The sequence below is a fragment of the Eriocheir sinensis genome, chromosome 14 (assembly GCF_024679095.1).
Source record: "Eriocheir sinensis breed Jianghai 21 chromosome 14, ASM2467909v1, whole genome shotgun sequence".
Classification (NCBI taxonomy): Eukaryota; Metazoa; Arthropoda; class Malacostraca; order Decapoda; family Varunidae; genus Eriocheir; species Eriocheir sinensis.
In genome coordinates this window covers 7,121,718-7,138,613 of record NC_066522.1, presented here as the reverse complement: position 1 = coordinate 7,138,613, position 16,896 = coordinate 7,121,718, and the positions used below count along the sequence as shown (strand labels likewise).

The 16,896-nt window shown below is 44.0% G+C and overlaps 1 protein-coding gene and 1 long non-coding RNA gene across 15 annotated transcripts in view; both read right to left on the bottom strand.

The window, feature by feature from the left end:
- Window positions 1-16,896, bottom strand: part of LOC126998380 (partitioning defective 3 homolog) — a 108,822-nt gene that overhangs the window by 59,607 nt on the left and 32,319 nt on the right. For 10 of the 11 annotated variants that reach the window (XM_050859985.1, XM_050859989.1, XM_050859993.1 and 7 more), the window contains exon 1: window positions 3,837-3,960. The exons of the other annotated variant lie outside the window; for it this stretch is intronic. The gene's annotated coding sequence lies outside the window, so the exon portion shown is untranslated. Of the gene's footprint in view, window positions 1-3,836; window positions 3,961-16,896 lie in introns of those variants that run through there. 11 annotated transcript variants of the gene reach the window in all.
- LOC126998381 (uncharacterized) lies at window positions 8,933-9,673 on the bottom strand. Of its 4 annotated transcripts, none has more exons than XR_007752800.1 (3): window positions 9,306-9,673; window positions 9,146-9,185; window positions 8,933-9,105 (listed from the first exon to the last, which is right to left on the bottom strand). It is a non-coding gene; the product is annotated as an uncharacterized LOC126998381 (long non-coding RNA). The 4 variants fall into 4 exon arrangements; XR_007752801.1 differs by having other exon boundaries at window positions 9,346-9,673; XR_007752799.1 differs by adding an exon at window positions 9,226-9,280 and having other exon boundaries at window positions 8,933-9,185; window positions 9,361-9,673.

The window sequence follows — 16,896 nt, the reverse complement described above, 5'->3', positions numbered from 1 at the left end:
GTGGTAGTAGCAGTGGTAGTAGCAGTAGTAGTAGCAGTGGTAGTAACAGTAGTAGCAGCAACAGTAGTAGTAGTAGTAGTAGTAGTAGTAGTAGTAGTAGTAGTAGCAATAGTAGTAGTAGCAGCAGTAGGGACAGTAATAACAGCAGCAGCGGTGATTGTTTCCGTTGCGATAGGTGTTGTCGGTTCAGTCATTCGGTCACCGTGGTTCTGGAGCACAACACACGTGACGAGATAATGGGACAAGCTAGTTTCTATTTCGTTTTTGTTCCCGCCAAGGCCGCGACGTTTCACATTCTCGCAGACATAACTCACTAACAACCCGCGCGTAGCCTTTCCTTTTTTTTCTCATTTTCTTCGTTGCTAATTCAAGATCACGTCCACTGTCACAAATATACTCTCTCTCTCTCTCTCTCCCATGGTCATTTTTTCCTTCTTTCCCCCTCTGCCACCTTTTCTTTCTACCTTCCTTCATTCCTTCATCTTTCTCCCTCCCTCACCTTTACTTCCCGCCTTTATCAACCTCCCTCCCCCCCTTTCTTCCTTCATTTCCCTCCTTTCCACCTTCCCTTCACTTCCCTCACTCCCTCCATTCTTTCCTTCCTTTTCTTCTTTCCTTTATCTCCCTTCCTTCCTCCTTTCTATCTTTCCTTCGTTCATCTCCCTTCCTCCCTCCTTTTCTTTATCTCCCTCTCTTTCCCTCCTCCTTCCTGTCAATACAACACCTTCATTATTCACCACACCTTCCTTATCAATCCGCCACTTAACACTTATGAATGACTATATAATTACTACCAACACTTACGACTGTACGTGTGTAAGAATGTACGTCTGTTTTCTTTTCCTCGTCACGGTCATTCATAAGACTAGGTCACCTGCATACATGGTTCTACACGCCTGGTAAATATAAGTATACATGCACAGGTAGATACAGGGACAGACTGATGTAGAGACAGATACGGAAGGGCTGATAGAGCATACAGACCCCCGTTGCCAGATTGTCGTACTCAGAGCAAAGAATTTACCGGTTTCTGACGCCTAACTATTGCCAAGAAACATCAGAATCTAACTCTTTTAACGATAACTATAAATTATTTCGTTATTGGAGCCCAGAAGACAGTTTGGCGTAGGAAGTCGGGAAATATAATCGGCTGAGTACGACAATCTGGCAACGTTGATACAGACACACATACATAAACATATACCTCGTCTATCAACAAATGCACGTCATAGTATTGTGTATTCGCTAGCATTCAGGAATCCCTCAAACAGAATCAAATTTACATTATTATACTGCAATAGATCGGCAGTTTCCTCATTGTATTCACGGTTCCACTCCACTAAACAGGTCAATCACCCGTCCACACCCACCCACCCACACACTATCCACCTCATCCGGCTTCCCCCCCAGCCACCCACCCACTTACTACCCATATCACTCAACAACCCAGTCACCCATCTCATCCACCTAACCACTTACTTTCAATATCATCCAGCCACCCACCCACCTACTGCCCATATCACCTGCCTTCCCCACCCCCCTAGCCCCATGCCGTATCCATCCACCCATGACCTCAATCACATTCCATACGATCATAAAATTGTGAGTCACGGGCGAATACAATGACCTACTATGGAGTGGCTGACGCGTATGACTTTAGTGGTGGTATAATGATTTGCGTTTTATTATTAGTATAAGTGTTTGTGATAGCGTTGTGTTTATAGCCTAAATGTCGTTGAACTGTTCTGCTGACGAATATAAAGACTTGTTGGGTAATATCAGATAGACACACAGACAGATATAGACATTCATAGTCCTTTCAAGGGTAGTACTATAAGCTTAATATGGTTTCGCTTTAAGATAGACATGACTAGGTGTTAGTTCTATTATATTTATCATCGTCGTCCTCATTATCATCAGAATTGAGTTGCTAATGAGTGTATTGTAATAGACATGACATTGGTTGCTTATCTGTTTATCTTTGCCCTCCTCCTCCTCTTCCTCCCCCCCCTCCTCTTCTTCTTCCTCCTGCTCTTTAAACTCTTTGCACACCTTTCAATCGTTCTCTTGTTATACGTTTGTTTACCCTCATTTGTAATTTTCTCATTTTTCTCTTTCTGACATTCCTTTTCGTCCTCTTCCTCTCCTTCCTTCTTGCACATCTTTCAATAATTTTCTTCCTATACGTTTGCTCACTCTCATTTATCAGTCCTCATTTTACCCTTTTTCATCCCTTTCGTCTTCCTCCTTGTACATCTTTCAATAATTTTCTTGCTATACGTTTGCTTACTCTCATTTATCATCCCTTCTCATTTTCCCTTTTTTCATCCCTTTCGTTTTCCTCCTCCTCCTATGTATACATCTTTCAATCATTATCTAATGTTTACTTCCATTTATCACTCTTTTTTTCTCCCTTTTTTCATCCCTTTCGTGTTCTCCCTCCTTCCACTTATTGCACATCTTTCAATCATTCTCTCATTGTCATTCCTTCTCGTTTTCTCTTTTTTCATCCCTTCCGCCCACCAACACCATCACCTCCTCCTCTTCATTATCATCATCATCATCATTCAAGGGCGAAATGGCGGTGGAGGTGAGTCATGAATAATTACCCGCCGGCCATCTGATCCAGCCACACCTTTCGATGCACACAAAAAAAGAAGGTCAGGCATGTATATTTATTTCTCGTCCCTCGCTCAACCAACCTGATGATACCAGCTATACCACTCCCACTCCTGTCCTGTGCAACCTGATTAACCCCCTTTCCCATTCTCCCCCCCCCCCTCTCTCTCTCTCTCTCTAACTGGTGTTTATTCCTATTGTGTTAAACGTTCTCCTGATTTTTTTTTCCTCATATTCCTTTCCTTGTTTTGTTTTTCCTAGTCTTCTCCTCCTCCTCCTTCTTTTTTTTTTTTTGTTGTTGTTGTTCTTGCACTCCTTTCAATCCTTTTCTTTCCCAATGTGCTTTCTCTCATTCTTTCACGTCATTTTTTGTTTACTTCTTTCCTCCTCCTCCTCTTCCTCTTTCTCCTCCTTTTCAATTCTTCTCTTGTTTCCCAATGTGGTTTCTCTTACTCTTGATGTTATTTTTTTTTTACACTCCTTTCCTCCTTTCAATTCTTCTCTTTCCCAATGTGCTTTCTCTCATCCTTTCACGTCATTTTCTTTTCTTTCTTTTTTTTTTACACTCCTTTGGTCCTCCTCCTCCTCTTTCGCCACCTTTTAATTCTTCTCTTGTTTCCCAATGTGCTTTCTCTTACTCTTTGATGTCATTTATATTTACACTCCTTTGCTCCTCCTCCTCCTCGTCCTCGTCGTCACATCTTTCAGGCCTCACTCACGTCCGTCATGGTCACACACACACACACACACACACACACACGCATGAACCACCTACCGTGCAGCATCATAACAACACAACACAACAAAACAATAAAAACAAAAGCCCATTGACAATCACCGCCGCTGGATGAAAACAATTGCACACGCTCTCCACCTCCCCCCCCCCCCCCCCCACCACCACCACTTCCACCTCCCTTATCTATCCTCCCATCGCCACCACCAAAACCACCATCATCATTATCTCGTCCACATCATCACCATTACCACCACCACCACCTATACGTTACAACCACCTTTTCACCTTCTGCCATCACCACTACCACCAGTTCACCACCACACCAGGTAACCATCGGGCGAGGGCTCAACACCACCACCATTACCACCAAAGCTTCCACCATCACCACTGCGTCTCCACCAGGTCACATAACACTTCATCCTCCTCGCGTGTTCTATCACTGTCATTAATTATTAGGATCGTCACTCGTTGCACGGCTGACCTCTTTGCTTGTCAAGGTATTTCGGACGAAGTGGAGGGAGGCGAGTGACAGAGGCCACGCGCGCACACCCTCCTCGCACGAAGACTCAACCCACACTGAGTTTGTGAGGCGCCCCGCAATGACAGCTGCTGCAGATTCGCCTCCCCCTTCCTCTCCCCCTCCCCCTCCTTCTCCTCCTCTTCGACCCCCCCCCTGACCCCTCCCACTTCACTTCACATCCCCCTTCCCCCCCACTGTTCTTATATGATTTTTATTTCTCTCTATCTTTTTATCTCTCGTGTGTGATGTTTGGTACGTGCAATTCACACATCCAAGTTTTGTTTATATTCGTGAAAGTTTGGTTCTCTCTCTCTCTCTCTCTCTCTCTCTCTCTCTCTCTCTCTCTCTCTCTCTCTCTCTCTCTCTCTCTCTCTCACGTACAATTCACACAGCAGTTTTTTTTGTATGTTACTTGAGTCAGCCTCTCTCTCTCTCTCTCTCTCTCTCTCTCTCTCTCTCTCTCTCTCTCTCTCTCTCTCTCTCTCTCTCTCTCTCTCGTTCCGTTATGAGTCTTCTTGTCACTGAAAACCACAACCACAACCAACATGATTTGCAAGTCTTATTCCTTAGCACATTTTTCTTAACATATGTAGTCTAACCACCACCACCACTACCACCATCATCATCTTCACTACCATCCCCATCACCACAACCACCAACCTACACCACACCGATCCCCATAACCACCACCACCACTACCACCATCATCATCTTCACTACCATCCCCATCACCACAACCACCAACCTACACCACCCCGATCCCCATAACCACCACCACCACCACCCCTACGACCACCATCATAACCACCACCACCATCACCATAATCACCTCACATCACCACTAACACCACCACCATCACCACCACCATCACCACCTCCCCTCCGATCATTTTCTAACGGCGCATCACCATCACCACCAACACCACACCCCATACTCTCTCTCTCTCTCTCTCTCTCTCTCTCTCTCTCTCTCTCTCTCTCTCTCTCTCTCTCTCTAGGTATGCTCATTTCAACGTATACTACCACCAACAGCACTAAATAACCCTAATAATAATAATAAACAGTAAAAAGTCAGGCATAAAATTTTGCTATTGTCCCCCCTCGAGTCAGTGAGCGGCGGCAGCTGTAAGAGAACCGGCCGCTAACACCCCAGACTCGTTCGTTTGCGGGGAGGCGCCAAATAGGTTGCAAATTGAAGGCATAACTTGCGATAAACGACTGACACTGTATTTAGCGTCACGCCAGGCTGCAATGATGCTCACCCTCACCCCTTCCTTCTTTTTTCTTTATTGCTTTTCCATCCCTGTAATTCCTACGGTAACTTTTCTCTCTCTCTCCCTGTCCCTCTCTCTCTTTTCCCCTCCTCCCTCCCTTTCCTCTCTCCTCTCCTCTCCTCCTGTCGATAGTGATATATACGTTCGTGAAAATTATTAGTGTAGTGTCAAGAGGAGAGGGAAGAGAATGGGGCTGAATGAAGGGGGAGGTGAGTGAGGGGAAGAGATGGGAAGGGAGGGAGAGGAGGAAGGGAGGGTAGTGTGTGTGTGTGTGTGTGTGCCAGCCCTTCCAGCATCATCCCCCTCCCACTCCTCCCCCTTCCTCTCCCTCCCTGCATCGAGTGTGAAGGCTCGTGTTGGTCTATTGACTGTCTGATTGTAGTTTATACGAAGGGGTAGGGAGGAAGGGGAAGGGGAGGAGGCAGGTGGTGGGGGGAGGGAGAGGGGAGAGGAGGCAGGTGGGGGTGAAAATGGTGGCCAGGGCAATCGAGAGAGAGAGAGAGAGAGAGAGAGAGAGAGAGAGAGAGAGAGAGAGAGAACGAAGGTGAAATAAAGAGAAACAAAACGAGATGCAGGTCAACAAGTATGATGATTATGATGATGGTAAGAATGAGAAAGAGGAAGAAGAGGAATAGGAAGAAAAGGAAGAGAGGGATAAATGAAACGATGATAAAAATGAGAACCAAGAATACGAAGAAGAATGAAAAGAACATAATAAAAAGGAGAGAGAGAGAGAGAGAGAGAGAGAGAGAGAGAGAGACACAGACAGACGGAAGGACGGATAGAAAGACAGACGGACAGATGGAAAGAGACAAAGAATAAAGAAAAATCAGCCCAGAGAGGATTATGGGGATATTAAATATGGATAATAAGATTAAAAAGAGGAACACAATGAAAAGAAAACGAATCATAAAAAAGAAGAGGAGGGGAAGTGGAGGGGAAAGAGGAGGGGAGGAGGGCATTTGACTACTGAAATCCCCCTAAAAAGTCGTCCTTCTCCCCTCAAAGCAAGAGAGAGAGAGAGAGAGAGAGAGAGAGAGAGAGAGAGAGAGAATAGGAAAAGAAAAAGAAAAGGAGAAACAAGAAAGAAAAAAGGTCAAAAGAATGGGAAAGAAAAAATGGTGACGAAGAAAGAAGGAAAAGAAAAAAAGTGAAAGAAAATATAAGTAAAAGAAAAGAAAAAATGAAATTGAAAGGAGGGAAAGAATAGGAGAGAGAGAGAGAGAGAGAGAGAGAGAGAGACGGGGAACGCTATTTATTGGTGTAGACAAGCATCAACACCCCAGGAGGGAGAGAGGGAGCTGGAGTGACGGAAGGGAAGGAAGGAGGGAGGGAGGGAGAGGGCAGGGAAAAGGGGAGGGAGAGGAAGGGAGGGAGTGAGGGAATGAGCGAAACAGCTGTCATACAACTCACGATCGATATACGTGAGAAATTCTGTTAGAGAGAGAGAGAGAGAGAGAGAGAGAGAGAGAGAATTAGGAAAAAGTAAAGTGGAATTAAGGGAAAAAGTTAAGTATCTCATGAAATATAATAATAAGAGAGAGAGAGAGAGAGAGAAGGGAATAAAGAAAAAGTAAAGTAGAATTAAAGGAAAAACAGTTATCAAGTAAACTATCTCAAGAAATATAATAATAAATAAATGATGGCTTTGTCTTCATTTTATAATTATGGAAAAAAAAAACTTGTATCGACCACTGAAACACTTTTTTTTTTCGAAGGAAAGTTTGAAAGGGAAAAAGACTGTGCGTGTAATTAAGTGGGGTGGGGGCTGATAAACTTTTGGAAGGGTTAACAACTATTTAATTGTACTAACGTGATAGGCTACGAAAAAATGGTCTTAGTTTATACCCTTCCTCCTCGTCCTCCTCCTCTTCCTATCCTTCTCTATGGTATTAATGCTATCCTTTCCTGCTTCCTTTCTCTTATTTTTTCCTCTTCTCGTCCTCCTCCTCCTCATTCGCCAGCGCCCTACTTTATAGCATTTAAAACTACCCATGACCTCCTCCTCCTCCTCCTCCTCTTCTTCCTATCCTTCTGTATGGTATTAACACTATCCTTTCCTGCTTCCTTTCTCTTATTTTTTCCTCTTCTCGTCCTCGTCCTCCTCCTCCTCATTCGCCAGCGCCCTACTTTATAGCATTTAACACTAGCTATGCCCTCCTCCTCCTCCTCCTGGCTAATGTAAACACTTATAACCACTTAAGTTACACTCCCCTTTCTTCCCTCCTTTCCTCCCCTTCTATTATTTCTCTCTACAAAAAAAGATCGCTTATTGTTTTAAGTTTAAGGGGACCTTTTTTTGGGGGGGAGGGGGGAGCTATCTTCCATTCATCTCGTCCCCTCTATTGTTTTCCCTCTTATTATTTTTATTGCTGGCGTCCATATCATGTTCCCTCTTCTAACCGTGATATGTTTTTTTTGTATTGATTATATAACTGACCTCTCTTGATTACAGTCATCATCACCATCACAAATTATAATATGGTCTATTGACTCGTAGATTCGGTTATGCACGATTTTTTTTCCTTTATTTTTATGTAGTTTTTAATCCATCAACGAATCAATATTAAGTACCCCATTGTTATTTTTTTATAGTATCCCCCTCCAGGCATATCTATAAAGTACTCTGTGATTAGTATTCCCCCTTTCAATTTTCATTTTTAAAGCTCTGATTAAGGTTCTCTATTATTATTATTATTATTATTAGTAGTAGTAGTAGTAGTAGTAGTAGTAGTAGTAATAGTAGTAGTAGTAGTAGTAGTAGTAAACTATAATGGATAGCGCTACAGAATCAGTCTATAATATTTTTCTTTTCATGTTGCAGAATCTAACTAATATCTTTTTTTACGTTGCAAAAACTACCTATATTTTTTTCTCTTCAATTACATATCTATCCACAAAAACATTGACATGACTTTCTTTTAAAATCTGTCTGTTTGTCTCTCTTTCATTTATGTCTGTTATGTTTAAACTAAAAATGGCATGAGTGTCTTATTAAATAATGTTCATCTCTCTCTCTCTCTCTCTCTCTCTCTCTCTCTCTCTCTCTCTCTCTCTCTCCAGCCCACCCCGTCCTTTACTCCAATCTACAAACGTACCCTTTATGCAGTCACCCAAATAATTTCATGAGCTTTGTCCATACTCCCCTTCTACCCTCTCTCCCCTCTCAATGACATCCCTCTCTCTCCCCTTCCCGACTCTTGCACCCTTTCCCTTTCCCTCCCTTCATTTCCCTATTCTCATGGAGTTTCCCTTACTTCCTCCCCTCTTTCAGCTAGCTCTCCCCTCTCCCCACATTCCCTCACTTTCTCATCTCGTCTCCTCTCCCCTCGGCTTCCCCTCTTTTCAACTTTAACCTTACCTAATTTCCCTCCCCTCTCCCTGGCTTCCTTTATAATCTACCTTAACCCTTTACTTTTTTACCCTCCCTCTTCTTCATCTCCCTCCCTCTCGCTACCAAACCTTCTCATGTCATTTTTTTTCATTCCTTTTCTATTCCCCCTTCTTTTCCTCTTCTCTCCTCCTTAATCTTTCTCCTTGATCCCAGCCCGTTCTCTCTTTTATATTTCCTTCCATTCTCGTATCTCCTATCCTTCCTTCCTTTTTCGCTTTCCTCAACTCGTTCCCCCTTTCCCCTCCCCCCTTCATTAATCTCCCCAGGGGCAGATGTTTTTGTGGTGGGAGTGTTCTAAGCGGCATCGATTCTGGCATTTCGTGTTCCAAAAGTCAGAGCCATTTTTGAGCCTGTGTAATCTTATGACCTAGCATAACCTTGAGCCTGTGTGATCTTATGAACCCAGCCTAACCTAACCTTGAGCTTGTGTAATCTTATGAACCTAGCCTAACCTAACCTTGAGCCTGTGTGATCTTATGAACCTAGCCTAACCTAACCTTGAGCCTGTGTGATCTTATGAACCCAGCCTAACCTAACCTTGAGCCTGTGTAATCTTATGAACCTAGTCTAACTTAACCTTGAGCCTGTGTGATCTTATGAACCCAGCCTAACCTAACCTTGAGCCTGTGTAATCTTATGAACCTAGCCCAACTTAATCTTGAGCCTGTGTGATCTTATGAACCCAGCCTAACCTAACCTTGAGCCTGTGTGATCTTATGAACCCAGCCTAACCTAACCTTGAGCCTGTGTGATCTTATGAACCCAGCCTAACTTAATCTTGAGCCTGTGTGATCTTATGAACCTAGCCTAACCTAACCTTGAGCCTGTGTAATCTTATGAACCCAGCCTAACCTAACCTTGAGCCTGTGTGATCTTATGAACCCAGCCTAACCTAACCTTGAGCCTGTGTGATCTTATGAACCCAGCCTAACCTAACCTTGAGCCTGTGTAATCTTATGAACCTAGCCTAACCTAACCTTGAGCCTGTGTAATCTTATGAACCTTGCCTAACCTAACCTTGAGCCTGTGTAATCTTATGAACCCAGCCTAACCTAACCTTGAGCCTGTGTGATCTTATGAACCCAGCCTAACCTAACCTTGAGCCTGTGTAATCTTATGAGCCTTGCCTAACCTAATCTTGAGCCTGTGTAATCTTATGAACCTAGTCTAACTTAACCTTGAGCCTGTGTGATCTTATAAATCTCGAGCCTGTGTGATCTTATAAACCTAATCTAACTTAGCCTAACCTAATGGCTATGTGATCAATTGGACCTAACCTAACCAATCTAACCTAATCAAGAGCCTATGTGATATGGAGCCTACCTAACCTGATCTAGCTATGTATCTCTCCATCCAAGTCCTTCTGTCCATCTCTTTCTCTTCTTTTCGTGTCTTTTCTTTATTTTCTCACAGTCTCTATCTTTCTAATTCAACTTTCTCCTTTATAGTTATTTTAGTTCCCCTCTCTCTTATTCTTCCTCTTCTCTTCTTCCTCCCGTGAAGTGCTATTATCTACCACTGCTCTCCCCCTTTCCTCCTCTTCCTCCTCCCTCTCCCCTCCCTTTCCCCTCAACAATCAGCTCTGCCCCGCCCTCCTCATTTATCCCCCTCGCCCATCTGTCTCTCCTCTTCCCCTTCTCTTCAAGTGTGGTAATTTATCTTTATCCTCGCCTCCCCTTTCCCTCCCCTCCTTTCTCCCCCTTTTCATGTTTTACCCTTCCATCCTCCCCCCACCACCCCCTTCTCCTCCCTTTCTCTTTTCATCCTTCTTTTTGCTTGTCTTTTCTGTATACTGGTTTGCCGTCTCCTTTATTCTCTTCCTTCTTTATTATCACTGAATTTTGGTTCCTCCCATTTTCTCTTTTTTTGTTCTTGATTCCTTTCAGATTTCTTTTCTTTCTCCTCTCTCATTCTTTCTTCCCCTTTCCCCTCTTCCGATTCTTTACCTAATTTATCCTTTTCCTCTTCCTCCTCCTCCTTATTCCTGTTCCATTTCTTCTTTTATTTTTGTTTTCTCTGTATCTATTTCTTGACGTGATTCCTTCGTTTTCTTTAGATAACAATAGCTAAAAATTTATCTACAATACTTTTTCAATTCATATTTCATTTTTTAGTATCCGTGCCTGGAGTGACATTTAATTCTTTCTTTATTCCTTTTTTCCCCCTTTATTTCCTATGGTTCTCCTATTTTTATCTCTCTTTTCAACCATTGATTTTATTTTTCTCCTCTCCTCCCTTCCATCCTTCCCACCTCCTCCACTTAGCTCAAGATAACAGAAATTGTGAATGATATATGAAAGGGTGAAGAGGAGAGAAGAGGAAAGGAGAGAAGAGGAAGAGGAGTGAGGGATGAAGAAACAAGAAGAGGATTAGAAGTGGAGGAATAGAGAAATATTGAATAAATGAATAAGACAGGAGTAAACGAAGGAGAAATCACGAAGAATAGATAAAGGAGGAGGAGGTGGAGGAGATAGAGTGACGAATATGGAACGAAAAAATATAAAAAAATAAAAAACTTGAGTGATGGAAGATGAATGGAAGATGAGAATGAGATGGAAAAGAACGGAATGAGTGCGAGGAATGTGCAACAGAATAGAGGAAAAAAAAAAGTAAATAAATAAATAAAATAAAGATGAAGCGGGAGGGGGAGGAAAAGCAGCAACGAAGAAGAGGGGAAGGAGGGGATTGGGGGAGCGAACAGAAATGAGTGAGATGTGAAATGAGGGGAATGATTATAATTAAGTTGTCATTCCCCCCAAATCCCCTCCCTACTCTTCCTCACCACTTTCCCTTTCCTAACGCGTCACTCCACCTCCTCCTCCTCCCCATATCCCCCTACAAGTCATCCTCCTCCACATGTCAAACTCCCTTTCCACTTCACGCCCCACCACCTCCTCCTCCACTACCTCCCTACCGCCTCCAACACCCCCTCCCTTTCCTTTCTACTTCCATTCCATTTTCTCCCCCCAAATCCCCTCCCTTCGTTCCTTCCCTACTCTTCGCCATCACTTTCCCTTTCCTATATACCTCGTCACTCCACCTCCTCCTCCCCATATCCCCCTACAAGTCATCCTCCTCCACATGTCAAACTCCCTTTCCACTTCCAGCCCCACCACCTCCTCCTACTCCCTCTCCCACCCCATCATCTCCTTCGCTTCCATCCCCTCTCCTCCCTTCCTTTCTACTTCCCTTCCATTCTCTCTCAACATCCACCTCCTCCTCCTCCTCCTCCTCCTCCTTCCACTCCCACCCCACAACCTCCTACTCTTCCACCTCCTCCTCCTCCCTTCCTTTCTACTTCCCTTCCACTCTCTCACAACCACCACCACCACCACCACCGTACGTCCTCATTCAACTCCCTTCCCACCACCACCACCACCACCACCACCTTCAACCTCCTCCTCCCCCCCACTACCTTTCTCCACCCGGTATTATCTGCAATCATAGGTAATATATGGACCCCCCCTCCCCCCACTACCACCACCACCACCACCACCACTTTTCATTCATGCGTTCCCTTCACTCCACTCCACCACCACCACCACCCATTCTCCCACACAACCCAACCTTCCTACCTTCGCCTCGCCATTCACTTTACCTTTTATTATTCTTTTTTTTTTAACCATTTCGTTCCTTTCACCACCATTACCAGCATCATTTATCTCGTTAACATTCCTTCTTCTTCTCCTTTTCCTGTTTGTAATCATCATAATCATCATCCAATCCACCTTTTTTTTCCTCTCTAGTTCTTCCCTCTTTCACTTACTTATTTTATTCATTGAACGGCTAGATACTTTTCCAAATTTTCTATTAATTCTTCATTCCTCTTTTTCTTTTCCTGTTCTTCATCATAATCATCATCCAATTCTCCTCTTTTCCTTTCTAGTTCTTCCTTCTTTCACTTACTTCTTTTATTCATTCAATGGGTTGATATTTTTTTTCCTAATTTTCCATCCATTCTTTCTCTAACTTCTTCACTACAGTTATATACCACTACAACCTCTACTACTACTTCTACTACTACTACTACTACTACTACCAAACTACTACCTCCGCTTCATACATAACAAAGGGGACCATTTTTTTCCATTTTTTTTCAGTCTATATGCAAACCATTGTCAAGGTGTGAAGGGCCAGGTGTGTGTGTGTGTGTGTGTGTGTGTGTGTGTGTGTGTGTGTGTGTGTGTGTGTGTGTGTGTGTGTGTGTGTGTGTGTGTGTGTGTGTGTATGTACGGAGGGGGGTGATGAGAGGGAAGGGGAAGGAAGACACGTGTGTGGTGAGGGGAAGGAAGAGGAGGAGGAGGAGGCGGGGGGATGCAGGTGTGTGGGAGGGAGGGAGGAAGAGGAGGGGGAGGGAGAGAAGGGGAGGAAGGGAGGGAGGGAGAGGGTATGTGAAGGGAAGTGACCAGGTGTGTGTGTGTGTGTGTGTGTGTGTGTGTGTGTGTGTGTGTGTGTGTGTGTGTGTCGGTAGGTAGTTAGGGACATAAATTACGGAAATTCAAATTGTAAGGGTGACAGATTTGCATACGAGAGAGAGAGAGAGAGAGAGAGAGAGAGAGAGAGACACGAGGGAGAGAGAGAGACGAGGGAGGGTAGAGGGCATAGTTAATTGGTAAATAGACTCAAAGTTATCAAGAGGGTTTAACTTTATTTATGTGCTAATTGAGGGAGAAGGGAAGGGAAAGGTGAAGGGAGGGAGGGGAGTGGAGGGGAGGGGTGGGAAGGGATGGGAAGGAAAATGTGAAGGGAAGGGATGGAGGTAAGGTATGGGAAAAATGAAGGAAACTGGAGAGGGAGAGGATAGGGAAGGAAAGGGGAGGGGAAAAGAAAAGGGGAGGGAAGGGAAAGGAAGGGGACGGGAGGGGAGGGGAGGGAAGGACTAAAAGGGTATAGGAGGTAGATAAGAGAAGGAAAGGGAAGAACAGGAAGGAAGAGGAAGGCAAGGAATTGAAAAGGGTAAAGGAGGTAAGGGAGAGAGGGTAAGGGAAGAACAGGAAGGCAAGGGAAGAAATGGGTAAAAAAGAAAAGGGAAGGAACGGAATGAAAGAATGATGAAAGGAGAAGATAATGGTGAAGGATAAAATGAATGGAAATGAATGGAAAGGGGAGGGGAGTGGAGAAGATGGAGGAAAAAGGAAGGGAAAGGAAAGGAAAAGAGGCGAATGGAAAGAGGGGAAGAAAATGGAAGAGAAGGGAAGAAACAAAATTGGAAGGGGAGGAAAATAGGAGGGAATGCAAAGGGAGAGGAAGGGAGAGGGAGGAAAGAGGGAAGGGGAGGTAAGAAACAAAAATGGAAGGGGAGGAAAATAGGAGGGAATGCAAAGGGAGAGGGAGGAAAGAGGGAAGGGGAGGTAAGAAACAAAAATGGAAGGGGAGGAAAATAGGAGGGAATACAAAGGGAGAGGAAGGGAGAGGGAGGAAAGAGGGAAGGGGAGGTAAGAAACAAAAATGGAAGGGGAGGAAAATAGGAGGGAATGCAAAGGGAGAGGAAGGGAGAGGGAGGAAAGAGGGAAGGGGAGGTAAGAAACAAAAATGGAAGGGGAGGAAAATAGGAAGGAATGATAAGGGAGAGGGAAGAAAGAGGGAAGGGGAGGTAAGATAAGGAAAAAGAAAGGAAAAGGAGAGCAGTGAAGGAAAAGAAAAAGAAGAGGAAGAAAAGGAGAAGGGGAAGGGGGAAGGGGAAGGAAAGAATGGGGAGAGAAAAGGGAAGGGAAGGGAAGGGAAAGGAAACCAAGGCGAGGGAATGAAGGGGAAGGAAAGGGAGAGATGGGAAGGAAAGGAAAAGGAAGGGAAAGGGAAGAAAGGGAAAAAAGGAAAGCAGGGGGAAATAAGTTGGGAAAGAAACCGGTTAAGGAAAGGAGAGGGAGAGAAGGGAAGGGAGAGGTATGAAAGGGAAGGAGAAGGAAGGGAAAACACAAAAACAGAGGGGAAATAATAGTTGAGGAGGAAACTGGTTTGCCTATCACGCCTATAAAATGCCATCCCCCCCCCCCCCTCTCTCTCTCTCTCTCTCTCTCTCTCTCTCTCTCTCTCTCTCTCTCTCTCTCTCTCTCTTATTTTTTATTTCTTCTCCTCTTTCTCTTTCTTTCTTCCCCCCTCACATTTCTCTCTCTCTCTCTCTCTCTCTCTCTCTCTCTCTCTCTCTCTCTCTCTCTCTCTCTCTCTCTCTCTCTCTCTCTCTCTCTCTCTCTCTCATACATACATTTTATTTCTTACATTTCTCCGTCTGACCTTCTTTCTTCCCCTTTCTTATCTTCATGTCCACCAGTTTTTTCTCTCTCTCTCTCTCTCTCTCTCTCTCTCTCTCTCTCTCTCTCTCTCTCTCTCTCTCTCTCTCTGCGTGACTGGTTTTCATCTCTCGCTCGCATTTAAGGGAAAATATTATGTGCAATCAACCTTCACATTTCTTTCTTTTTTCTTCTTCCCACGGTGTGTGATTGTACGCATTCCATTAACATACCAGCCGAGAGAGAGAGAGAGAGAGAGGTGGAGGGTATAAAGATAAGAAAATAAGGTCAAAGGAAGAAAGAGAGAGAGAGAGTAAGAGAGAGAGAGGTGGAGGCATAAAGATAAGAAAATAAGACTGATGTAAAGAGAGAGAGAGAGATAGAGAGAGAGAGAGGACATAAAGATAGGAGAAAAAGGTCAAAGGAAGAGAGAGAGAGAGAGAGAGAGAGAGAGAAAAGAGCCGTTGGAGAGCAGAGCCGCGGGGTGCCTACATTGCTGACTGACTTTCGTTACACACACACACACACACACACACACACACACACACCTTCCTTTTTACACATTTAATGGCCGACGCCCAAAACGTTTTATCATTGTTATGCAGTTGTGTCGCAATCTACTTCTACACCCCCCTTACCCCTCCCCTCTCCCCCCCCCCTTTACCTTCCCTCCTCCCTTTCTACTTCCTTACCTTACATCCTTTCTTCTATTCTTCTCTCCCTTCCTCCTTTCTTTCTATCTTAAAACTCTCTCCCACCCTCCTTTTCTCTCTTCTCTCTTATTTTTCTCTCTTTCTACTTCCTTACCTTACGTTCCTTCTTTCATTCTTCTCTTTCCCCTTCCTTTCTTTCTATTTTAACATTCTTACCCAATCTTCTTTTCTACTTCCTTACCTTATGTTCTTTCTTCCATTTTCCCTCCCTCCCTTTCCCCTTCCTTTCTCTCTTAAAAGTCTCTAGGTCTCCATATCCCACCCTCTTTTTCTCCCTCTGCTCTTTATCGTTCTCTCTTCTCTCTATGCTTCGTTCCCTCCCTCCCCTTTCCTTCATTCTATCTTCCTGCCTCTTTTGTATTACATTATTTTTCTTTCTATTTTTTTTCATTTTCTTTATTGTGTCTTTTTGCTTCGCTCTTGCTTTCTTCCTTTTTCATTCTTCCTTTATCTGTTGTTTGTTTATTCAGTCTTCCTCTATCTCTACCTTTCTTCGTTTCATTTCTTTTTCTTTTCCTATTTTTTGTAGGTTATTTTCTCCTTTCCTTATCTGTGGCTTCCTTTCTCTCATTTGTTCTGCCCTTCTCCGTATCATTTTTTTCTTTTCACGAATTTTCTTCAAGCACTTCCATTCCTTATTTTTTTATCCTTCTTTTACTTCACTGTTTATTCGTTCACCTCTTCCTTCATCTTCCCTTCCTCCATGTTCCTCCTTTCCTGTCTTTCTGCATTAACTTTTTGCTCTCCTTCGTCTTCCCTCCGCCCTTTTCTTCCTCCTCCTTCCCTCCGCCCTTCCTTCCTCCTTTCCTCCCTCCCTTCCTTCATTCATTATAACCTTGACGTCTTCCGCCTCCCCTCCCTCCTTCTCTTCCTTCCCCCCTCCCTTCCTCCCTCTTCCTTTCCATTCTCCATATTCTAATCTTTCCCTCAATCCACCCCGCCCTCCTACCCTCCACCCTTTCCTCTCTCTCTCTCTCTCCCTCTCCTTTCCCTCCGTATCTCTTATCTTTCTCTCTCCCTCTCCCTTCCCTTTCCTTACCTTTCCTTTATTTTCTTCCTCTATATCAACCTTATCTCTTACCTTTTTCTCTCTCTCTTTCATTCCTCCTCCATTTTGCTTCACCTTATGTTATCTTGTTTTCCTTTCCTACCTGTCCTTTATTTTTCTCCTATATATAATCTTTCTTCCCCCTCTTTCTCTTTCCCATACATCCATCTTTCCTTTCCTTTCTCCGTCTGACCTTCTTTCTTTTCCTCTCTCTCTCTCTCTCTCTCTCTCTCTCTCTCTCTCTCTCTCTCTCTCTCTCTCTCTCTCTCTGACCTCCTTCAAATACTTTCATCCTCTTCATCCTCTTTGATTTATTTCCTTCCTCCATTCCTTCCTTTCTTCCCTTCTCTTCTCGTTAGTCCACC